This window comes from Pseudophryne corroboree, chromosome 5 (genome assembly GCF_028390025.1).
Source record: "Pseudophryne corroboree isolate aPseCor3 chromosome 5, aPseCor3.hap2, whole genome shotgun sequence".
NCBI lineage: Eukaryota > Metazoa > Chordata > Amphibia > Anura > Myobatrachidae > Pseudophryne > Pseudophryne corroboree.
The window spans coordinates 542968083-542992885 of NC_086448.1; the positions used below are offsets into that span (position 1 = coordinate 542968083).

Sequence of the window (24803 nt, forward strand, 5' to 3'; positions counted from 1 at the left end):
TGACGACGGTATAAAGAATGAAAAAAAAACCACGGTTAGGTGGTATATATTATAATAATAATACAATTATGGATGGACGGACTGCCTGCCGACTGCCGACACAGAGGTAGCCACAGCCGTGAACTACCGCACTGTACACTGGTTGATAAAGAGATAGTAGTATACTCGTAACAACTAGTATGACACTATGACGGTATAAAGAATGAAAAAAAAACCACGGTTAGGTGGTATATATTATAATAATAATACAATTATGGATGGACGGACTGCCTGCCGACTGCCGACACAGAGGTAGCCACAGCCGTGAACTACCGCACTGTACACTGGTTGATAAAGAGATAGTAGTATACTCGTAACAACTAGTATGACACTATGACGGTATAAAGAATGAAAAAAAAACCACGGTTAGGTGGTATATATTATAATAATAATACAATTATGGATGGACGGACTGCCTGCCGACTGCCGACACAGAGGTAGCCACAGCCGTGAACTACCGCACTGTACACTGGTTGATAAAGAGATAGTAGTATACTCGTAACAACTAGTATGACACTATGACGACGGTATAAAGAAAGAAAAAAAAATACCACGGTTAGGTGGTATATATTGTAATACAATTATGGATGGACGGACTGCCTGCCGAGTTCCGACTGCCGACACAGAGGTAGCCACAGCCGTGAACTACCGCACTGTACTGTGTCTGCTGCTAATATAGACTGGTTGATAAAGAGATAGTATACAATACATACAACAATATACTACTATACTGGTGGTCAGGCACTGGTCACCACTAGTCACACTGGCAGTGGCACTCCTGCAGCAAAAGTGTGCACTGTTTAATTTTAAATTAATATAATATTATGTACTCCTGGGGGCTCCTGCTATAACAACCTGCAGTGCTCCCCAGTCTCCCCCACAATTATTATAAGCTTTGCCTTTTATACATTGATGTGCAGCACACTGGGCTGAGCTGAGTGCACACAGACTGAGTCACACTGTGTGACTGGCTGCTGCTGTGTATCGTTTTTTTTCAGGCAGAGAACGGATATAGCAGAGAACGGATATATTAAAATAAATAAAAGTTAACTAACAACAACTGCACTGGTCACTGTGGTAAACTCTGTCTGACTCTGCACAATCTCTCTCTCTCTTCTAATCTAATTTCTAATGGAGAGGACGCCAGCCACGTCCTCTCCCTATCAATCTCAATGCACGTGTGAAAATGGCGGCGACGCGCGGCTCCTTATATAGAATCCGAGTCTCGCGAGAATCCGACAGCGTCATGATGACGTTCGGGCGCGCTCGGGTTAACCGAGCAAGGCGGGAGGATCCGAGTCTGCTCGGACCCGTGAAAAAAACATGAAGTTCGTGCGGGTTCGGTTTCAGAGAAACCGAACCCGCTCATCTCTAGTAATAACGGCTGGATTTTGTAGAAAAAGCATGGGTTTCATAAACACTATAGCAGTATTTTGAAGTTGCCAATATCTAGAATCATACAGGATTCCAAATGTTCAACCAGTTAAAACTAGAGATGTGCACCGGAAATTTTTCAGGTTTTGGTTTTGGATTCGGTTCCGCGGCCATGTTATGGATTCGGACGCATTTTGAAAATTATTTGTCGGATTCGGGTGTGTTTTGGATTTGGGTGTTTTTTTGCAAAAACCCCTCAAAAACAGCTTAAATCATAGAATTTGGGGGTAATTTTGATCCCACAGTACTATTAACCTCAATAACCATAATTTCCACTCATTTCCAGTCTATTCTGAACACCTCACACATCACAATATTATTTTTAGTCCTAAAATTTGCACCGTGGCCGCTGGATGACTAAGCTAAGCGACCCAAGTGGGCGGCACAAACACCTGGCCCATCTAGGAGTGGCACTGCAGTGTCAGACAGGATGGCACTTAAAAAAATTAGCCCCAAACATCACATGATGCAGAGATAAAAAAAAGAGGTGCAAGATGGAATTGTCCTTGGGCCCTCCCACCCACCCTTATGTTGTATAAACAGGACATGCACACTTTAACAAACCCATCATTTCAGCCACAGGGTCTGCCACACGACTGTGGCTGAAATGACTGGTTGGTTTGGGCCCCCACCAAAAAAGAAGCACTCAATCTCTCCTTGCACAAACTGGCTCTACAGAGGCAAGATGTCCACCTCCTCCTCATCGTCCGATTCCTCACCCCTTTCACTGTGTACATCCCCCTCCTCACAGAGTATTAATTCGTCCCCACTGGAATCCACCATCTCAGGTCCCTGTGTACTTTCTGGAGGCAATTGCTGGTGAATGTCTCTCCGGAGGAATTGATTATAATTCATTTTGATGAACATCATCTTCTCCACATTTTCTGGAAGTTACCTCGTACGCCGATTGCGGACAAGGTGACCGGCTGCACTAAACACTCTTTCGGAGTACACACTGGAGGGGGGGGGGGGGGCAACTTAGGTAAAATAAAGCCAGTTTGTGCAAGGGCCTCCAAATTGCCTCTTTTTCCTGCCAGTATACGTACGGGCTGCCTGATGTGCCTACCTGGATGCGGTCACTCATATAATCCTCCATCACTCTTTCAATGGTGACAGAATCATATGCAGTGACAGCAGACGACATGTCAGTAATCGTTGGCAGGTCCTCCAGTCCGGACCAGATGTCAGCACTCGCTCCAGACTGCCCTGCATCACCGCCAGCGGGTGGGCTCGGAATTCTTAGCCTTTTCCTCGCAGCCCCAGTTGCGGGAGAATGTGAAGGAGGAGCTATTGACGGGTCACGTTCCGCTTGACTTGACAAGTGTCTCACCAGCAGGTCTTTGAACATCTGCAGACTTGTGTCTGCCGGAAAGAGAGATACAACGTAGGCTTTAAACCTAGGATCGAGCACGGTGGAAAAAATGTAGTGCTCTGATTTCAACAGATTGACCACCCGTGAATCCTGGTTAAGCGAATTAAGGGATCCATCCACAAGTCCCACATGCTTAGCGGAATCGCTCCGTTTTAGCTCCTCCTTCAATCTCTCCAGCTTCTTCTGCAAAAGCCTGATGAGGGGAATGACCTGACTCAGGCTGGCAGTGTCTGAACTGACTTCACGTGTGGCAAGTTCAAAGGGTTGCAGAACCTTGCACAACGTTGAAATCATTCTCCACTGCGCTTGAGTCAGGTGCAGTCCCCCTCTTTTGTCTATATTGTAGGCAGATGTATAGGCTTGAATGGCCTTTTGCTGCCCCTCCATCCTCTGAAGCATATAGAGGGTTGAATTCCACCTCGTTACCACCTCTTGCTTCAGATGATGGCAGGGCAGGTTCAGGACTGTTTGCTGGTGCTCCAGTCTTCGGCACGCGGTTGCTGAATGCCGAAAGTGGCCCGCAATTCTTCGGGCCACCGACAGCATCTCTTGCACGCCCCTGTCGTTTTATAAAAAATTCTGCACCACCAAATTCAATGTATGTGCAAAACATGGGACGTGCTGGAATTTGCCCACATGTAATACATGCACAATATTGGTGGCATTGTCCGATGTCACAAATCCCCAGGAGAGTCCAATTGGGGTAAGCCATTCTGCGATGATGTTCCTCAGTTTCCGTAAGAGGTTGTCAGCTGTGTGCCTATTATGGAAAGCGGTGATACAAGGCATAGCCTGCCTAGGAACGAGTTGGCGTTTGCGAGATGCTGTTACTGGTGCCGCCGCTGCTGTTCTTGCTGCGGGAGGCAATACATCTACCCAGTGGGCTGTCATAGTCATATAGTCCTGAGTCTGCCCTGCTCCACTTGTCCACATGTCCGTGGTTAAGTGGACATTGGGTACAACTGCATTTTTTAGGACACTGGTGACTCTTTTTCTGACATCTGTGTACATTCTCGGTATCGCCTGCCTAGAGAAGTGGAACCTAGATGGTATTTGTTACACTACCTCAAGAAATTCTCTAATTCCCTGTGAATTAACGGTGGATACCGGACACACGTTTAACACCAACTCAGCTGCCAAGGCCTGAGTTATCCGCTTTGCAGCAGGATGACTGCTGTGATATTTCATCTTCCTCGCAAAGGACTGTTGGACAGTCAATTGTTTACTGGAAGTAGTACAAGTGGTCTTCCGACTTCCCCTCTGGGATGATGATCGACTCCCAGCAGCAACAACAGCAGAGCCAGGAGCAGTAAGCGTTACACTCAAGAATCCATCGGAGGAATCCCAGACAGGAGAGGACTCGTCAGACTTGCCAGTGACATGGCCTGCAGGACTATTGGCTTTCCTGTCTAAGGAGGAAATTGACACTGAGGGAGTTGGGAATGTGGTTTGCAGGAGCTTGTGTACAAGAGGAAGGGATTTAGTTGTCAGTGGACTGCTTCCACTGTCACCCAAAGTTTTTGAACTTTTCAATGACTTCTGATGAATACGCTGCAGGTGACGTATAAGGGAGGATGTTCCTAGGTGGTTAACGTCATTACCCCTACTTATTACAGCTTGGCAAAGGCAACACACGGCTTGACACCTGTTGTCCACATTTCTGTTAAAATAATTCCACACCGAAGAGGTGATTTTTTTTGTAATTTGACCAGGCATGTCAATGGCCATATTCATCCCACGGACAACAGGTGTCTCCCCGGGTGCCTGACTTAAACAAACCACCTCACCATCAGAATCCTCCTTGTCAATTTCCTCCTCAGCGCCAGCAACACCCATATCCTCATCCTGGTGTACTCAGTGACATCTTCAATTTGACTATTATGAACTGGACTGTGGGTGCTCCTTCCAGCACTTGCAGGGGGTGTGCAAATGGTGGAAGGCGCCACCTCTTCCCGTCCAGTATTGGGAAGGTCAGGCATCGCAACTGACACAATTGGACTCTCCTTGGGGATTTGTGATTTAGAAGAACGCACAGTTCTTTGCTGTGCTTTTGCCAGCTTAAGTCTTTTCAGTTTTCTAGCGGGAGGATGAGTGCTTCCATCCTCATGTGAAGCTGAACCACTAGCCATGAACATAGGCCAGGGCCTCAGCCGTTCCTTGCCACTCCGTATCTTAAATGGCATATTGGCAAGTTTACTCTTCTCCTCAGACGCTTTTAATTTAGATTTTTGGATCATTTTACTGAACTTTTGTTTTTTGTATTTTACATGCTCTCTACTATGACATTAGGCATCGGCCTTGGCAGACGACGTTGATGGCATTTCATCGTCTCGGCCATAACTAGTAGCAGCAGCTTCAGCACGAGGTGGAAGTGGATCTTGATCTTTCCCTATTTTACCCTCCACATTTTTGTTCTCCATTTTTTAATGTGTGGAATTATATGCCAGTAATATATCAACAGCAATGGCCTAATGTACTGTACTATATATGTATACTGTTGGTCACCAAAATGCTGCACTGTAATACTATATATACTGCTCACAAAAATGCAGCACAGATATGAAATGGAAACTTGCAGTGACACAGAGCTGCAAGATACAGCAATGGCCTACTGTACAACTATATACTGTTGGTCTCCAAAATGCTGCACTGTAATACTATATATACTGCTCACAAAAATGCAGCACAGATATGGAATGGATACTTGCAGTGACATAGAGCTGCAAGATACTACAGCAATGGCCTACTGTACTGTACAACTATATACTGTTGGTCACCAAAATTTTGCACTGTAATACTATATATACTGCTCACAAAAATGCAGCACAGATATGGGATGGATACTCGCAGTGACACAGAGCTGCAAGATACTACAGCAATGGCCTAATGTACTGTACAACTATATACTGTTGGTCACCAAAATGCTGCACTGTAATACTATATATACTGCTCACAAAAATTCAGCACAGATATGGAATGGATACTTGCAGTGACACAGAGCTGCAAGATACAGCAATGGCCTACTGTACAACTATATACTGTTGGTCACCAAAATGCTGCACTGTAATACTATATATACTGCTCACAAAAATGCAGCACAGATATGGAATGGATACTTGCAGTGACACTGAGCTGCAAGATACTACAGCAATGGCCTAATGTACTGTACAACTATATACTGTTGGTCACCAAATGAAGCACACTGAGCACAGATATTTGCAGCACACTGAGCACAGATATGGAGCTTTTCAGGCAGAGAACGTAGATATTTGCAGCACACTGAGCACAGATATTTGCAGCACACTGAGCACAGATATTGAGCTTTTCAGGCAGAGAACATAGCCACGTCCTCTCTGCTCAATCGACAATGCACGAGTGAAAATGGCGGCGACGCCCGGCTCTTTATATAGAATACAAATCTTGTGAGAATCCGACAGCGGGATGATGACGTTCGGCCTCGTTCAGGTAAACCGCGCAAGGCGGGAAGATCCGAGGCTGCCTCGGACCCGTGTAAAATATGTGAAGTTCGGGGGGGGGGGGGGGGGGTGTACGGATCTCGAGGAACCAAACCCGCTTATCTCTAGTTTAAACACTATCATCTAAATTTCCAGAAGTGACTAAATTCTCTTTCCTGTCTTACATGCACATTTAACAAGAAAATTAATCTCAAAAGGTACAGTACCCTGGACCCGTTGGTCAGAGGGCCCACCAGCCGAAGGTCACTGACATCACTAGCTTTCCCTCTTATGCAGCAGCGGAACCAGGCAGCCAGAATGCGAGCAGGACAGTATGCCGTGCAGGTACAGAGACAGAGGAGTGTCAGGTTTCATGAGCTACCTTAGAAGCTTTCGGACCAGAGGAGACATATGAGTGTGGAGAGAGCTGCAAGTGACACAGGGATCCCAGCCTCTCCTGCCTGGGTCCTGTGTAACCTGTTATCTATTGAGGGTCTAGAGAGAGACTTCCTGAGTCCTGTCCCGATGTGTAAGTAGTACAGAGGCATGTGACAAGATTAATTATAGATTTTATTTTTCATGTGTATTTTGAGGTTGGTTAAGCTGCCTTTGTTCCACTACAAGAAAATTGTATAAAATAGTTATCTTTCAATTAGGTGGCACTATAAACAGTACCCAGGCATTATTAAACTATTAGTTTAAATCTTATATACACCATTGGTTTAAATTTAATATACACAATCCACACCTTCCAACATGACCCATTCCAGGAGGGACAAAATGCTCTCTACCTGGACTTCCTTCTTAAGTTATGATTGCAATCACCTGTGTTTAAACACCTTTTTTTTTAACAATTAAGTAGTTCAACACAGGTGACACAAATCATATATTAAGTGGGTAGAGAGCATTTTGTCACTCCTGGAGTGGCTCATGTTGGGGGGTATGCATAATCTAATATACCCCCCTCGACCTGGGCCCCCCTGTCTCAAGTGCCCCGGGCACCCCACAAGGCTTAGGGGTCTATCCATGAAGCAATGAAAAGTGTGGGGAAGTGAGAAAGCCGAGAAGTTGCCCATGGTAACCAATCAGTGTTGTGTTAACATTTATAAAATTAATTATATAAAATTATATGTAGCAGCTGATTGGTTGCCATGGGCAACTTCTCCACTGGCTCACCTCTCCACACTTTTCACTGCTTCATGAATAGACCCCCTGATCCGACCCTGCACTCAGTTAACAGATACATGCACAGGAAAGCATGTCCCTTTTGCACCAAATGAGAAAGGAAGGACTCAGACTGAAGCACCCTGCCAGGGCCATGTTCTGCACTACTACTAAGGAAACATGTATCCTAAGTGACCCCAGATTGGAGTACCACAGGCTGATCTATGCAGCAATTTCTCTTACAGCCCAGGCTGAAAACTGAGGAAAAGGAAATGTGAGCAGAAAGAACAAACAGAAGCTTAAAAACAAATGACTAAATATTGTGGCTTGTGATTCTCCCTCCTGTTCACACCAGGGGTGTAAATACAGGAGACAATGGAAGACAGTTGCCTCCGGGCTCCAGCCTTGATGGGGGCAAACTCCAGGCTCTGCATTATGTGCCCCAGAGTAGGAATAAGCAGGGAGCCCAGGCACAGTGCTGTGGCGTGGTGGAAATGAATGTGATCTGCAGGAGCAGGGCACCTCGCACAGCAGTAAGCACCTATGGGGAGAGACTTCCTCTTGAGGTCACAGGACGCGGCATGCAGGGCGGACTTTCCCTGTGCTGGGCGTCCCACCACATGCCAAAGATTTTGATCATAGATTGCATTTTTTTGCATATCTACGAACAAGTCTGAATTAGGGCCTGTATCACTGAACGGTTGAGTATCACTCAGTTGCTCTAGTGCTATTTTCTAAATAAATCTTATGAAGGGCATACATGGCCAGACTAAATGCCTGTCAGACCAACAGACATTTTATCTGACAGCCTGTCACCTAGCAGATATTATGGGCATACACTGGGCGGGATGTACTATATGTCATCGCCGCCCCTCGCCACCTACCGCAGTGATACTAATCGCATATGTACTAACATATGCGATTAGTATCGCAATGCGGTATAGGAGGTCCCCGCGATGATGTTTGCAGGGGTCGGCGGGGGTCAGCACGGGTCTCCGTCACCTCCCAGACCCGGGAGGTGACGTGTTCAGGGAGTCCCCGGGCTCCTCCTCCTCCCCCCTGTAGCCCGAAGGAGATAAGGCTGTGCTGCGGGGGAGAAGGAGGAGGGGGCCCGCAGCAGCACAGGTATGCCGGGGGAGAAGGGTCGTCGTGTGCGGCGCGGGGGGGGGAGCGGCGGGATGCGGCGGTAAGAATCCCATAGGCTTTTATAGGGTATCGCCATAAAAAGATGGCGATACCCTATGGGGCGAAAACGCGGCGGTCGGGGGTTAGTACATACGAAAATGCGGTAAAACGGGGTTTTACCGCATTTTCCCTTTAGTACATCCCGCCCACTGTGAGATATCTCAGTGTATGGACACCCAGGGGCTACATGTAATAGCCTGCGAGCTGCCAGAGGTGCGGAACTTTGTGCAAGAATGCCCGTATTTTTAAATCAGCAATCATTTACAAGGCAAAACCAATGTAAATGATTGCAGCTTCAAAAATACGGGCATTCTTGGACAAAGTCCCGTATGTCCGGCAGCTCACAGGCTATTACATTTTGTCCCATATCTGTGTTCCTCCGCCCTCCATTTTGAAGAAACAGGGGAAATGTCAATTGGTCGGCCGCGGCAGTGTATATATTGTCCGATACGGCTGATTTGCAGACATGCTGCCCGATTCGGCATACCCAACTAATCAATATTTTCAGAACGGTCGTGCACATATACAGTACAATTATCTGGGCAATCCGCAGATATTAGGTGAATTGCCCAGATAATTTTATATGCCCAGCATTAGTGACAGCAAATTTACTATCGCTGTTAAAGATTTAATAGCAAAAGACTTATTAATGTTTTATTGTCACATCCTTTATTTCTAATAGCAGTTAACCTCATACTTGCTAGCCCATAACAATTTTTATTTATGTTTAGAAAATATTGTCCAACACTATAAGCAAAACTGTTACAAGATCATGCCCTCATTCCCTAACTGGAAACTGTTATGGAATTTATTAAGGGCCTAATTCAAACCTGGTCGTAAGCAGGCATTTTTTGCACTGCTGCAACCAGGTAGTCGCCGCCTACAGGGGGAGGGGGTAATCGCTGTGCAGGGGTGCTAATGCATGTGCAGAGAGCTGCACAAATAAAAGTTTGTGCAGTCTCTGCACAGCTCAGGACTTACTCAGCCGCTGCGATGATCCTGTCTGGAGCTGACATCAGGAAACCTCCCTTAAAACGTCTGGACACGCCTGCATTTCTTCTGACACTCCCTGGAAACGGTCAGTTGACACCCACAAACAGCCTCTTCCTGTCAATCCCCTTGCGATCGCTTTCTTCGGTAAGTCTGTCGCTCTCCAGCGATCCCCGTCGACGGTGGGAGACGCGCCTGCACATTGCGGAGCATACGCATGCTCAGTTCTGACCTGATCGCAGCGCAGCAAAAAAACCATAGCGTGCGATCAGGTCTGAATGACCCCCTAAGTGTAATAGATTTGTGATTTGGTAAAGCTGATGGTTATGACTGTACTCATAGAACAGAATCCTTCCTGATGAGTGTGCAATACACAGCCATAGTAATGACGGACACTAGTGGAAGAAGTGCATACTATCAAGGGCATAGCTACCATAGGTGCAGGCAGTGCAGCTGCTATAGGGCCCAGAGCTGAGAGGGGCCCACCTTCCCTGTCAAAGTTACATGTGTTATATACATTTTTCACCATTGTGTGGTACATAAGGGCCCTTCCAAACTTTTTCCTTGGGGCCTGCAATATATCTAGGTATGCCCCTGGACCTGCTCATTGTAGTGTGGTATAAAATTAACTGGATGGCATTTTAATGTTATATCATATGAACCACAGCACTGTAATGAGGCAGAATATGAACGGGGAGCGCTATATATCATAATGTGAATTGAGGGTACTGTGCGGCATAATGTGTACTGGCAGCTCTGAAATGCGACATAGGGTGAACGTAAGCACTACTGCGATTCTTAAAATAAACTAGGGAACTACTATGGGGCATAACATTGGGGGTCATTCCGAGTTGATCGCTAGCTGCCGTTGTTCGCAGCGTAGCAATCAGGCTAAAATTCGGCATTTCTGCGCATGCGTACGGGCCACAGTGCGCACGCGCAACGTACTTTCACACAAAACTATGCAGTTTTACACAAGGTCTACTGACTCTTTTCCGTTGCTCTGTTGGTCGGTGAGTGATTGACAGGAAGTGGGTGTTTCTGGGTGGTAACTGGACGTTTTCCAGGAGTGTGCTAAAAAACACAGGCGTGCCAGGTAAAAACGCAGGCGTGCCTGAGGAAACGGGGGAGTGGCTGGCCGAACGCAGGGCGTGTTTGTGACGTCAAAGCAGGAACTAAACAGACTGAAGTGATCGCAAGGTAGGAGTAGGTCTGCAGCTACTCTGAAATTGCTTGAAAAAAATTCAGCACTGTTCTGCTAACCTTTCATTCGCACTTCTGCTAAGCTAAGATACACTCCCAGAGGGCGGCGGCTTAGCGTTTGCACTGCTGCTAAAAGCAGCAAGCGAGCGATCAACTCGGAATGAGGGACATTAAGTAAGTCTCTACTATGGTTCAGAAAATGAACTAGGGCACTATTATAGGTAATAAAATTAACAACTGCTGCAGAGAAGTGTCTCTCTAGAAGCATTGGGACGGGGGGTCCTTCAAAATGTTGCTATGGGGCCCATAAAGTTCTGGCTAAGCCTCGGCATACTATACTATTTAAGAGAATGAAAAAAGGAGTAAATGATCTAACAATCTGCTTAGGTCCCCATTTTTATTACTTTCTTTAATCCAAAATTTGATGAAGTCAATAATAGAACACAAAGCCCTACAAGGAATACTGTGTTCCATTCCATACTACACTGTACTGAACTGCTGAAAAGAAAATTGCTTGTTGTTGCTTAATTTATTTTTCCCACTTTGACATGTTCTGTCATCCCTATCAGGAAAATCGTTCCAATTAAAACAGTGAATCAGATGGGAATATGTATTTTCCATGAGAACACAGTGAAGGAGCACAATCGGTGTAAATTAAGTTAGTTATTTAAATGTGCTCTTGAGCAAGCAGAAGTCTCCGAAACAGAATAAAAAGTTGGCTCCCTGACTGTTATCTAGTATTTCTTTAGTCTAAGTGATTTCACAATACAAACAGACTTTAGCAAACAGGGGCGGACCATGGCTGAGAATCGGCCCAGGCATTTCCATGGCGTGGTCATTCACAGAAATAGAGGGCATGGCCACGAGTAGTGACAGTGTTGTCTTGCGTTACAGTATGTCCCAGCTCAACATGCTGACCAAATATAGTACCGAGTGATAAACTGCTCGGACAGGCCTCCAGAAAGCTGGACCAGCCTTTCCGGCCTTCGACCCTTCTGGAATTTGACAGAATTGCCAGATGGCTAGCCGGGCCTTGCTAGTAAGGCTGGCAAGAAGGGAAGAAGGGACATTATCCTTATTGTCACAGATGAGGACTGATGCTGAGATCAGAGTGGAGTTCTGTGCATTAAGCAGTAATGCACAGAATGCATATAGCACATACTGCATGTGGTTGTTTGATTGTTTACTAGTAGGAAGGACAATCTCGGGCCATATTTTCAATCCCGGTATTTGGGATTGCAGTAGGGATTGGTGTAGGGAGCAGGTAGAGTGGATGTGGAGGGCAGTGAGGAAGCAGGTAGGGAGTAGCGAGGGAGGGTGGGTGTAGGGAGCAGGTAGAAAGGGTAGGTGTAGGGAGCAGGGTGGGTGGGTGTAGTGAGCAAGGAGGATGTAGGAAGCAGGGCGGAGGGTGGGTGCAAGGAGCAGGAAGGGAGGGTGGGTGTAGGGAGCAGGGAGTGTGGGTGTAGGGAGCAGGGAGGGAGTGTGGGTGTAGGGAGCAGGGAGGGAGGGTGGGTGTAGGGAGCAGGGAGTGAGGGTGTAGGGAGCAGCGAGGGAGGGTGGGTGTGATGAGCAGGGAGGGACGGGTGGGTATGGTGAGCAGGGAGGATGTAGGGAGCAGTGAAGGCAGGTGGGTTTAGGGAGCAAGGAGCAATGGTGCAGGTAGCAGTGAGGAAGGGCAGGAATAGAGAGCAATGATAATGGGTGGATGTAGGGACTCAGGAGTGTACTTACTATTAGGCGGGCAACCATGGTCACACTGACAGCGGCATTTCAAATGTAGCGCTGGCTGCCAGCTAGTCAGAACTGGCAGTCCAGTTGCCAATCAGGAGCCGCTGCTTCTTCCCTGATTGGCTGCCGGTCCGCCAGCTCCAGTTGGCTTGCGGATGGCGCTACATTTGAAATGAAGCCAGTGTGGTCAGTGTGTTAATTTTGCCTTTATATGGGGCATATTTATGAAGTCTTTATATTGCTAGTACTCATTATTGTAGTTGTGGGTCTCGGCTATAAAAGCTGCATATGAAATCCCACGTGCAGAAAATCCACTGTTAACTAAAATCTTACACTAATAATATATTCAACATAATATTGTAGCTTGAAATGAACATTCCAAACACAACGTTTCATGAATGTGGAAATGTAATGTGAACTTGGAATAAGAATAATTACTGGTATTGTACAATACAGTATTCTATGTTCTTTTATTTTCTATCTTTGTGGCACATGGTCCATTTTCACACACTCAAGGATTGTACATATTGCCATGAAATGTTAACTTATAAAGAAGCCCCTATTTTTTAGGTCAGTTAAATTTAACAATGCCGCCTAAATTTGTAAAACCGAATGTAAAATGTAATTTAAACAAGGTTAAAAAGACATAAAGATAATAATATTACAAAAGTCATCCTATGAGTCTATAACCTAGAACAGTGTTTCCCAAACATGGTCCTCAAGGCACCATAACAGTCCAGGTTTTAAAGATATCCATGCTTGTGCACAAATGTTATAATCAAACTAACTGAGGTACAAATTACTGTAAGTCACCTGTGCTTTAGCATGGATATCTTTAAAACCTGGACTGTTAGGGTGCCTTAAGGACCGTGTTTCAGTACCGCTGACCTAGAATATTACAGTATCACACCGATCACTTCCATAAACAGCTAAAAAGCACATTATTCCATGTAAAAAATCTGCTATTCATGTCACTACAATTTGTAATAAAGATAGAATTATAACTTTCACTTATTTATTTTTTTTATTTATTTTATGTTTCGGTACAATAAGAAAATAAATCCAAATCTTACACATACAGACACATTATAACAAAATATATAAAAGAAGAAACAGGATAGCATATTAAGCAATAGTGCCCAGTATGCAATATAAATGACACATCATTATCAGGGCAAACACAGTTGTCCATCACTCAGCAACTAAGCATCAATAATAAAAGTATCACATTTAAGGCAAGATTGTGAAGCTAATATACTGGTGAATTAATACAGTGAGGTATACTTCATCAGGATCTCCGGAGCCAGATTAACAATGGGATGGATGGAGCTACTGTACATCTCCAGGTCTTCACATAAAAATAGGCCCATCATCATGACAGCAAGATGATGACCAGCCACCCAGCTGACCCATGGTGGGGCATAAATCAAAATATTAAAAATGTATTTATATTTTCCACACAAAATGCAAATTTTCTACTTCTTTCCCTACGTATTTAGTAGAGATGAGCGGGTTCGGATTTACTCGGTTCTTTACGCCAGCATTATCGCCATTTCATATTTTCTGGATTTTTCTTATTGGCTAACCAAACCACGTGACGTCCGATAGCCAATAAGGAGATTCGGGTAAATCCGAGTAAATCCGAGTAAAACCGAACCCGCTCATCTCTAGTATTTAGAAGACACTGGGGCTGATAGCATAGGAGGTGTACAAGCCCACATAGAACTGGCCACACCCACACAGAATTGGCCACACCTCTTATGCTTCTCCCTATAGACTATTACTCATTTCCATACCCCAGGCCCATGCAGGCCTTCATCCATCTCTGTGGAGCTCAATATTAAAAGAAAAGGAAAAGAATAAGAGAACCTTGTCTAACTTCCTATGAGCCATCAGTAGTCATCAAAAAGTACTTGTAACCTGTTGCAGATTCTTTCTGCACTTAGAACATGGTCAGCTTATTTGTGAACACATAATAATATCTGAAAACAATGAGAATTACACATGCTTTGTCCTTACCAGTCTCTGTATTCTTGGCATCACTGTGAATATGTGATTTATGAGGCTTGTCTACCACCATTCTTGAAACACTGCAAGACAGACAGTAAACATTGGCTTTAGTTGCTTTTGCATAGAGGTTGTTTAAAACAAGCATTTTTGTAAGAAGCACAGTGCACATATAAGTAGCTCTAAAAGACATTTGTCCTGTTTCAGAGTTGGACACAAGTCTGTTTTGTGGAAGGATCTGGCCATTTTTCACAATGGAAGTGGTGACAGAATTGCAGTCTATGCACATATGAGCACACACAGAGATCCGTCTGACTGCAGACTGATCTCTTGTACATCTGCACTGATAGTGATGGCAGCAGGGGCGTAACTCTCAGAGGCAATGAAGATGCCTGCCTCCAAGCTCTAAGCCCTGAAGTGGCACCTGCATGTACAGAAGCACCTGTGTGGTTCACAGAGGGATCCAAATGTGACCGCTGCTCTTCCAATGGAGCTCTGCGATGCACTCACTGCTACTACTGCTGCAGAGTTAATCGGCTCTGTCCCAGGAGCCCTGCTAACACCTGCAATAGGGGAGAGGACGGCTCCCACTTGGTACTGCTCAGCCTGCGCTGCAGCAAGTGATCGTTCACACGCCACTGCTGCTGGACTGTGAGATGGAACCCACCGGTGAGCGCTGACTTTGCCTGCTGCAAATGGCTGATTCACAGTGCAACTGGAGCCATGCCACTGTGTGCTCTAGTCAGGGATGTTTTAAGAGAGGAGAGGACTCGCGTGCAGCATTCATTGCAGGTCCCCTCTTCTCCGGCAGTGAGTAGACTGGCATAATGCCAAAACCTACTGCGCATATGCAGGTCTCCAGGAAAATGGCGTCTGCTCCTTGTTCCCAGGCACATCTCCAGTGCGCATGTGCAAATCACTCGAAAATAGCTGCAGTGGCCATTTTACAAGTGGTTTGTGTCCACAGTGCAGGGCCGTGGCCGCCGGACTCTGGAGTGATAAGTATAATATATGGGTGCAGGGAGTGTGGTGTAGGCACACACTGCACCCATTATAGAAATGCCTAAGGCTCCAGTCCCTGTAGACCAGCTGGGAGCGCTATCTAATTATGTAAGTCATGTTTCATTCCACATCAAATCACCCAAAAAACAAGTGAAATGTCCTCCACCCATCTCAGATTTGTACAATTTTTTTTTTTTTAGATATGAGAGGATGTCAAAACAACTACTTCGGCCAAATATCTTGACTGTCTGACAATTTGTTTATTAAATATTGATTTTTCAATTTATTAAATTATTTACTAATTGCGGCTTCTTTATCCAAAAAATTGTGGCTTCTTTATATGCAAAAATATATCGGTTGCTGCTCTACCACTAAAGATGGACCACAAAGACCTAACTGAAATCCTTGTTTGTTCTTCAGTCTCAAAAACTTGTATGCTTCATCGATGTGATATAAGTGCCCAGGACTGGAAGCACTTCAGAAAATAGTTGAAAAACTTTTTCATGATAGTGACATGGATGGTGAGGACACAGTTGTTTATAAGCAGTGGGTCCACACTGACCAAAGTAAAATTGTTACAATCACTAGTAATATGGAACAATTCCGTGAAGTTATTTGTAGTGCTGTTGATGATACAACAGCCCACCTGTATACAGCAAAGTCCCAGGCTGAATACCTATGCAAGTTGAAGGAAACCATTCGCCCAGAAACAGAAACTATGTGTTACTAGATTTTGCTGAAAATTATTAATTTCTGTCAGGATGCAATTCAAGGATTCCACTGGGACACTTCACAAGAAACACTTCACCCATTTGCTGTATACAGATAGAGCCATGCACATCTATGCTGCAATGCATGCTCACGGCATACGCATCGCAGCATAGTGCAAATGCGCTATGCTACGACTGATCACAGACGGCGTTCGCTCCATAGGCATCCACTGATGTGCATACGTGTGCATTTGCGGGCACACTTGCCGCAAGGCAACATTTAGCGTGGCTACATCTGTTTTTTAGGCAAGATGATTGTGTGACACTTTAAACTGTGAGTCTGTGTGTTATAAGTGATACCTGTGACCATGTAGCCATAACTATGCATGCCTTCATTACGGTAATTATGAAACACTTAGCAGAAGTATTACTAAAATTGAAGTATGTTCACTAGTGATGGTGCTAGTAAATGTATAGCCACCCGCACCAGTCTGCAAGCAGTGGAAACTCATCACATCTTGACACCTTTGGACCTATATACTGTAGCTGGGCTGAAAAGATACATGGCATAAAGTTTTTGTACGTGTCACAAAATGAAATACAAGACTGCAAATCCAAGCTGCATAGCCATCTAAAAACAGCAAAGACTGGTAGGAACACTTGCTCATCATCAATTTCAGCCTATTAGTTAAAATGAACTACACATATTCTGATTGTCATCAGAAGACATAAAGACAGTAGGAACCACAGTTTGGGGGTTATCCAATTACAGGTGAAAATACTTTTTCCCAATATTTCACCCATATTTTTTTACAGGTTATCCAATGTGGTCGCCTGTAAAAAAAATACATTATCTCCCAAAAACACACATGTTCAGGTGAAACAAAATCCCTGATAAGCCGTCGCGAGCCACGACTTTAAAGGGGCTAATTGGATAGTCCCCGGCGAGACAATTATCCGCGTTCATTTACCATGGCTAATTGCATAACCCCAATAGTGTCACTATGACCACAGTCACAAAAAATGTAGACAAAAGTGATCTGCAACTTGGAACATACATAGAAGCAGTGTACAATAACATATGGTACATTGGGTATATTATTCAATGTAATGAGGAGGAACAAGATGTGTTGGTACACTTCATGAAACGAAACCAATCAACAAATGTGTTACCCTGGCCTTCAGTGTTTTGTTCCTTTTATTCATGTCCCCTGTGTAACGGAAGTGCCCAATATTCAAGGAAGTATTGGAAGCCACTGTCTGCTGACACTTTAAGGAAAATTACAGACCGTTACAACAGGTTCCAAACAAGGGAAGGATAATGCCATTGTTGACTCAACCTAAGTTATGGACTCAAGTTATGTTTAAATGTTTAAATGTCATGGTTATTGTGTTAATTATGTATGCGGTACAACAGTAACTGAATGTCAACTTCATGATTTTTATTCTCCACTATGAAACAGAGTACCATGCTAATTTTTTGTGTGGTAGTAATGTATACCTTTATTAAGCACCTAAAAAAAATTGGGATATCTAATGCTGATTGAACCTAGTGTTTTTAAGTATTTTCGAAAAATGTGCGTTTTTGCCGTAACTCAAAATGTAAGGCAGATAAAGTGATTTGGTTTGGATTTATGGATTCAGGAGAAAGAGTTACCTTAGGGTTCAAATTTTGTGATGATTCCTTAATAAACACCCGTGATACTTCAAATAAATTGGATAAAGAAGCCGCGATTAGTAAATAACTTAATAAATTGAAAAATCAATATTTAATAAACAAATTGTCAGTCGAGATATTTGGCAGAAACAGTTGTTTGACATCCTCTCTTAACTAAAAAATGTTCATGAAAATCCAAGATGGGTGGTGGACACGCCTGGTTGAACTGACATGGAATGACCCTTGTGTGTGTGTTTTTTTGTTGTTTTTTTAGGGGAGAGCACTAAACTCCAACTTGCCTCCGGGCAACTGGGATGAAATTACACCCCTGGATGGCAGCACAGCTAAATGCAACTCTGAAAACAGGTGAATATACACATTGATTTGTGTGACCACAATACAGCAATTTGAATCAGGCACATTATGTCCATCATTTTCCAAACCTTTGCCTTTCAGCTGTCTGTGAGCAAGTGGGCATATTTATTAAAATGTGTCGCTAGCCCCAAATATTAAGAATCCTTATTGTCGCAGATTGTGGCAATAAGGACTCTTTTTTTTGCTGAGATCTGGCAATCTGAATTGCTGGGGCATTGGCTCCAATAAGAGTCTGTCCCATAGATCAGGAAGAAGCAAAGTTCATAAGTGATCACTTTATTTACAGCCCTCCTTGTGGCAACTGCACAAGCGTGAATTTTGAGCTGTGCATGACCAATGCGGAAACCCCCACAATGCACAGCGGGGCTTTTTGCAGCCCACCAAAGAGTGTTCCCAAGATCCCTAAATGGCAGAGCAGCTCCATTGCAGGTAATTGGCGGATCTTGTTAAATACGGTCCCCTTAGAAAATTGTTACATTTAAGAGCTACTTACAGCACTTCTTCGCTTAATCATACAGAATCAGCAGTTTTCTCATATTTAATAGCATCATTGATTACAAAATAGGCCCCTTAGTGTAGTTGCTACAACTTTTCCACACACTGCAGCCAAACAGATAAACTGTAGTATTTTGGACATCTTACCGACCGTGCAGTTGTTTCCTCACCTTAGAATATAGGCCCTTTACTCTTAACTAAAAGATCATCTGTTTGATTTGTCATCGCAAAACAACAGCATGCAATGCAATTTGTGTAACTGCGGAGATCAAGCTCCCACCTTATAGCTGTCAGGCCTTGCGTTATTGCCCCATTATTATAAATGTCTTCTGCCTTTGCTGTTCTCTATATATTCACAATTTGATTTCGCAGTACAGAACAGACTGAAATGATTATGGAAATAAATCACTTTTGCTGTTACTTTGAGGGAAAAACCCTGCAGACTGTTGTGATACCATTCTCCAATATATTGCAATACAAGGTTGTTCTATAGTGCCCGGCATTGCAAAGTCTGATCCCTACATTAATACCATTCTATGCCACTAACCATTTTACTTCCAGGGGTTTATCCCAAAGCAACAGCTCAGGATGCCTCAAGGTTTTTTAAATTTTTCAAATTGGGTCCATTTTGCCGGAAATAAAATGTATTTTCATCACTCTACTAAATGTAATAGTTATAGGCAGGAGAGAAAAGACTTTCTTTTTGGCACTACAGGGAAATACATTTTGAATTTGGGGAAATATATAGGAATATACATTGAAAAAAATATAGATTATTCTGTTCTCTAACAAAATTAATTCGGTTCAAGAAACAGTCCATTTTATATCAATGTAGGCTTAATTTCAAGGACCTTTAAGTGTTTTACGTCACCTGTACCAGATCATATATTAAAACATGGTTGGGTATGCGTGACCGGTGGTCTCAGTATACCGACACCGGTATCCAGGCAGTGAAATGCTGGCACGGGGGTGGGGGAAGGTAAGCAAAACAAGCCCCTTGCGGGCTCGCTGCGCTCGTCACAGGTTCTATTCCCGCTCTATGGGTATCGTGGACACCCACAAGTAGGAGTAGTCCCTGTTGGTCGGCATGCCGACCATCGTGAATGTGAGCGGGCGGGATTCAGGGGCCGGTATTGTCACCGGCGGTCTCCTGACTGCTGGCCACATAACTGCAACCCTTAAAACAAGCACAACGACATGTACATACACATAACATTTTCTACAGCTACACTGTAGCTACACACAATACAGTTTGCTTCTGAATGAGCCATATTTTCACTTAATTGTAAGATTAGGGCCCAAAATGTAGCCCACACAGGAAAATCCTATGTGAATGATTCATTTATTTCAGTGATGAGATTCAGCAACACATGACCAATCATCCCGCAAATAAACAGATTCCACTCACATACATGCAAAGCCAAGAGTCTTATCCACTGGCAGACTGCTTTGCTGTGCAGTGTTAGTGAGCAACGTACTCTCATAAGGAAATCTATCATATAGTAGTAACCAGTACAAATAAACTGTAGATTTTTGAATATGTTTTATTTAGTCTGTACATATTTTTTTTTACTTTCATTTGAAGCCCTTCATTTCACCTTATATTATTTGTATGACTATTTCTAAATCAATACCCATCTAAACCAGACTTTCCATTTTGCTCAAAACTGTTACATTGTGAGATTGAATTAAGAATAGACAGAATGAAGAATTCAGTTAGATACATAAGGCTTAGAGTTGACCTCGACCATTGATTATTACAAACCATTGATGGTTTAATGCCAATATTAGGTAGTTTCACCATCGATGGTATAGAGCCAATGTTTATCAACTATAGATGGTACAGAGATCCCCCCACACACACACACACACCACCACCTTAGTTGCTGCCGGGACACGGAGCCTAGCCCCGCACCCCGATGCACTAACGGAGCCCTGCCTTCAGGTTCTGATTGGCCCACAGGCTTGTGAGTGAAAGAGCAGGGATGACCATCGGTGGGTAAAACCATTGATGGTCCTCTATTGCATAGTTTGCAACCATTGATGGTGAGCGCACCAATGGCCATTCGTATTAAGGCTTGCTTAAGGATGTGCCATTTAAAACACAAACTGCATAAAAGGGGCAGATTACTGAAAATTTGTTTTGTGTAGGATGAACTAATAAAAGAAAAAGCATATAATAATCATATAATAATCAACCGAGGTTTCTCCCGTCTTAGCCATGCTCAGTGAGAGAGCCCCCTTTCCTCAACAGCTCCCACGGCAGTAGTGGGGGTAAGTGTAGCTAGGAGGAAGCGGGGGGATGCAAACTGGGACAGTCGTGGGGACAGACTAAAAGATACAAAAGGACAAAAAGTTATAATATATTAATTTCGGTATAGCTACAACATATTTAATCTGAATCACTCAGCCTTGCAACCATATAAGCCTGATATGTGTAATGGTATGCAAATGAGTAGTTACAGCTTACAAATTTTGTCTATTAACTGAGTAATAAAATCTTAAAACAACGAAACAACACACTGGAGCTGATTCTGAGAAGGTCGGATCTCTGTGCACGTGTGCGAATGGAGAGTATTTGCATACAGCGCATGTGCAGATGCAAACGTACATATATTTGCACATGTCCTTTTTATTCTGTGTCGTATGGAACTCTGCCAGATTGGTCTTTGCATGAAATTGGGCATTGACAATGTGAGTGCATGGAACCGCCGTGTCCTGTGGTACAGGGACGTCTTAACAGCAGTGTAGGCCCCTGGGCAAAGAAAACTGCACTTAACTCCTACCCATCCGCCAGCAGTAGGGATGGGAGGTGCTATCAGAGGCAGCTTTGATGTCCCTCGGGCGGAAGGTTTTGTTCTATATTCAGCTCAGCATGTAGGACCTGGAGCAGTAATTAATGCTAATTACTCCTTTACTGCACAGATGGTGGGAGATGGGGTGGGAGAGAGAACACTAAACTGTAGAAAGGGGTATTGGGCTGAATGAAGGGGCCCCGGTACATGACTTCCAGGGTGGTAGAGGGGGTGTAATATGCAGGGTAGTGGTGGATAGTGGAGTGGGTTTATAATTCATAATTTTGGGAGGGCAACTTGCTTGAGTGCAGATATCTCCAGTTCCCGGAAATAGATTTATTAGCTTTTAATGTGATAAAAAAACTAGAGTCCCACCTTTCAGGAGGTACTGGGACCAAAGTTCAGGAGCCAGAGCAATCCACCAATGATAATATTAAACTGCATACCAGGCGTGTGGAGCTTGATCAGGGATCAGCTGCTGGAAGGCTGATATATCTTGTTCTGTTTATAGTAGAGACAAGCAGACAGTATCCACCGAAAGGGGAGAGTCCCAGCTTTTTAACTATATCCTCAGAAAAACTCTCTAAGTCAGACAGAACCCAAGATATGTGGCTGGAAGTAGCAATTAACAGGCTCGGATGGGGATCACTGCTTTGAAATTGGATATCTCCGGTTCCCCAGATCCGATTTTCAAAATTCTGGTACCCCTGGAAATGGGGACCCTCAGCTATAAGCTCAGGGTCCTTATGCAATACGAAAAGACAGCCCTACCATGGGTGTGTAATGGCCGTGTTGTGGGAGTGTCATGGGTGTGTCGGGCTAGTGTCATGAGTATGTTGAACTTGTAGGAGTGTCCTAGGCGTGTCATGGGAGTGTATCTAAAGCTCCATGCAATTCTGTCTTGTATTTCTGACGGATATCTGGCAACTTTCATGGTGCCATAGCAGATACTAATGATGACAGTTGAGTCAGCTTGCAGAAAATCAATGAGCGGTACTGGCTTACACTTGAAAACGCAATAACTCCTGCATGAGCTGTATGAATTCTTGCATTAGTATAAGGTAGTAAATCTGACTTCTGGGGGCCACCTGCAACTGCAGTCACTTTGCGTGCGACTCAATCATCTGCATTTTTTTGTATTGGTAGCAAATTTAGGTGAAAACTATACTGAGCAATACATGAGTAATTCAGTAAAAGTCTGCTGATACACATATCTTACTGTTTAAGAAAAATGACAAAAATACTAAATAAAACCAAATGCAGACAGAAAGGTTAGACTAGGTGGGCCTGTATTTCCCTTCTGCCACATAATTACATCACTTAGGGCCTAATTCAGACCTGATCGCAGCAGCAAATTTATTAGCTAATGGGCAAAACCATGTGCACTGCAGGGGAGGCAGATATAACAGAGAGAGTTAGATTTGAGTGGGGTGTGCTCAAACTGAAATTTAAATTGCAGTGTAAAAATAAATCAGTCAGTACTTACCCTGCACAGAAACAATATAGCCCACCCAAATCTAACTCTCTCTGCATATGTTATATTTGACCCCCCCTGCAGTGCACATGGGGGGTAATAAAGAGATGATCGCAGCAGCAAATTTGTTAGCAGTTGGGCAAAACTATGTGCACTGCAGGTGTGGAAGATATAACATTTGCAGAGAGAGTTGCTGCGATCAACTCTGATATATATATATATATATATATATATATATATATATATATATTGCTAAAAGTTTGGAGTGACTCATTGTTAAAATATCACCCAAAAGGGGTAGGGGTAGCAAGTATAGAATGGAAGTTCTGGTTTTGGTTGTCCAGAAACACCCCTCCTATTGGCCAGCATCTCCAATTATAACAATAGCATATAAAACGATTACAAGAGCTGCCGCCACATCATGCAGTTTAAGGGACAGAGCAGAGCTTCTGCACATGCCCAGTGGTAGAAGCGTCTTCGACAGGGTTTGTTGTGTGTGTGGACGTGAGTGCTTAATCAGTGCATTGGACCAGAGAGTAGCTGCTAGGAAGAAAAGGCAGGCGCCTCACCATAAGGTGGGAGAATGTGAGCTTGGAAAAAGTGCAGTTTTATATCTACTGGTTCTATTATGTTTGTGTATTTATTTATTTATTATGGGATGTTTAACCTTTTACTGACCACTTATATTATTTATATTAGTTAAATATCTTTGATACAATCTATACTATAGACCAGCGGTCGCCAACCAGGTCATACGTGACCTCTAGCGTCTGTCAGGCAGCACATCACTATGGCTACCTGGAAGTGCCAGCAGCGCTCAGTGAGCATTACACCTCTGGCAACAATACCCCTGGCAATGCAATTACACACCTGACAACAAGCGTTACACCTCTGGCATCAAGATCCCTGGCAATAAAATGACATCCCTGACAATGAGCATTACACCTCTGGCAACAAGACATCTGGCAATTAAATTACACCCCTGACAACGAGCATTACACCTCTGGCAACAAGACCCCTGGCAACGCAATTACACCCTGACAATGAGCATTACACCTCTGGCAACAAGACCTCTGGCAACACAATTACACCCCTGACAACGAGTATTACACCCCTTGCAACAAGACCCCTGACAATAAACATTACATCCCTGGTAACAAGACCCCTGGCAACGAACATTACACCCTTGGCAACAAGACCCCTGGCAATGAACATTACACCTCTGGCTACAAGACCCCTGGTAATGAGCATGACACTCAGAGCATTACACTCCTGGCAACAAGACCCCTGGCAACGAGCATGACACCCGTGGCAATAAACATGACACCCAGAGTATTACACCCCTGGCAACAAGCATGACACCCAGAGCATGAAACCCCTGGCAACGAGCATGAAACCCCTGACAACGAGCATCAGACCCCTAGCAATGAGCAGGTCATTTATAAGTAATTACTTACTTATTATGCCTTACTGTGGGGCATAATGTGTAATGGGCATTACAGTGTATGGCATAATGTACCATGGGCATTGCAGTGTGTGGCATAATTTAGCAAGGGCATTGCAGTAGGTGGCATAATGTGTCACAGGCATTATGTTTTGTGGCATAATGTATTACGGGCATTGCAGTGTGTGGCATGTGTCAGGGGCATTATGGTGTTTGTAATAATGTGTCAGGGGCATTGTGTTCTGTGGCATAATGTGTCATGGGCATTACTATA

General features: G+C 44.0%; 1 protein-coding gene across 1 annotated transcript in view; it reads right to left on the minus strand.

The window, feature by feature from the left end:
• The window catches only part of ATXN1 (ataxin 1), a 455781-nt gene that overhangs the window by 208067 nt on the left and 222911 nt on the right, over positions 1 to 24803 (minus strand). Inside the window, exon 3 of the mRNA XM_063923210.1 lies at positions 14590 to 14660. The gene's annotated coding sequence lies outside the window, so the exon portion shown is untranslated. The remainder of the gene's footprint in view (positions 1 to 14589; positions 14661 to 24803) is intronic.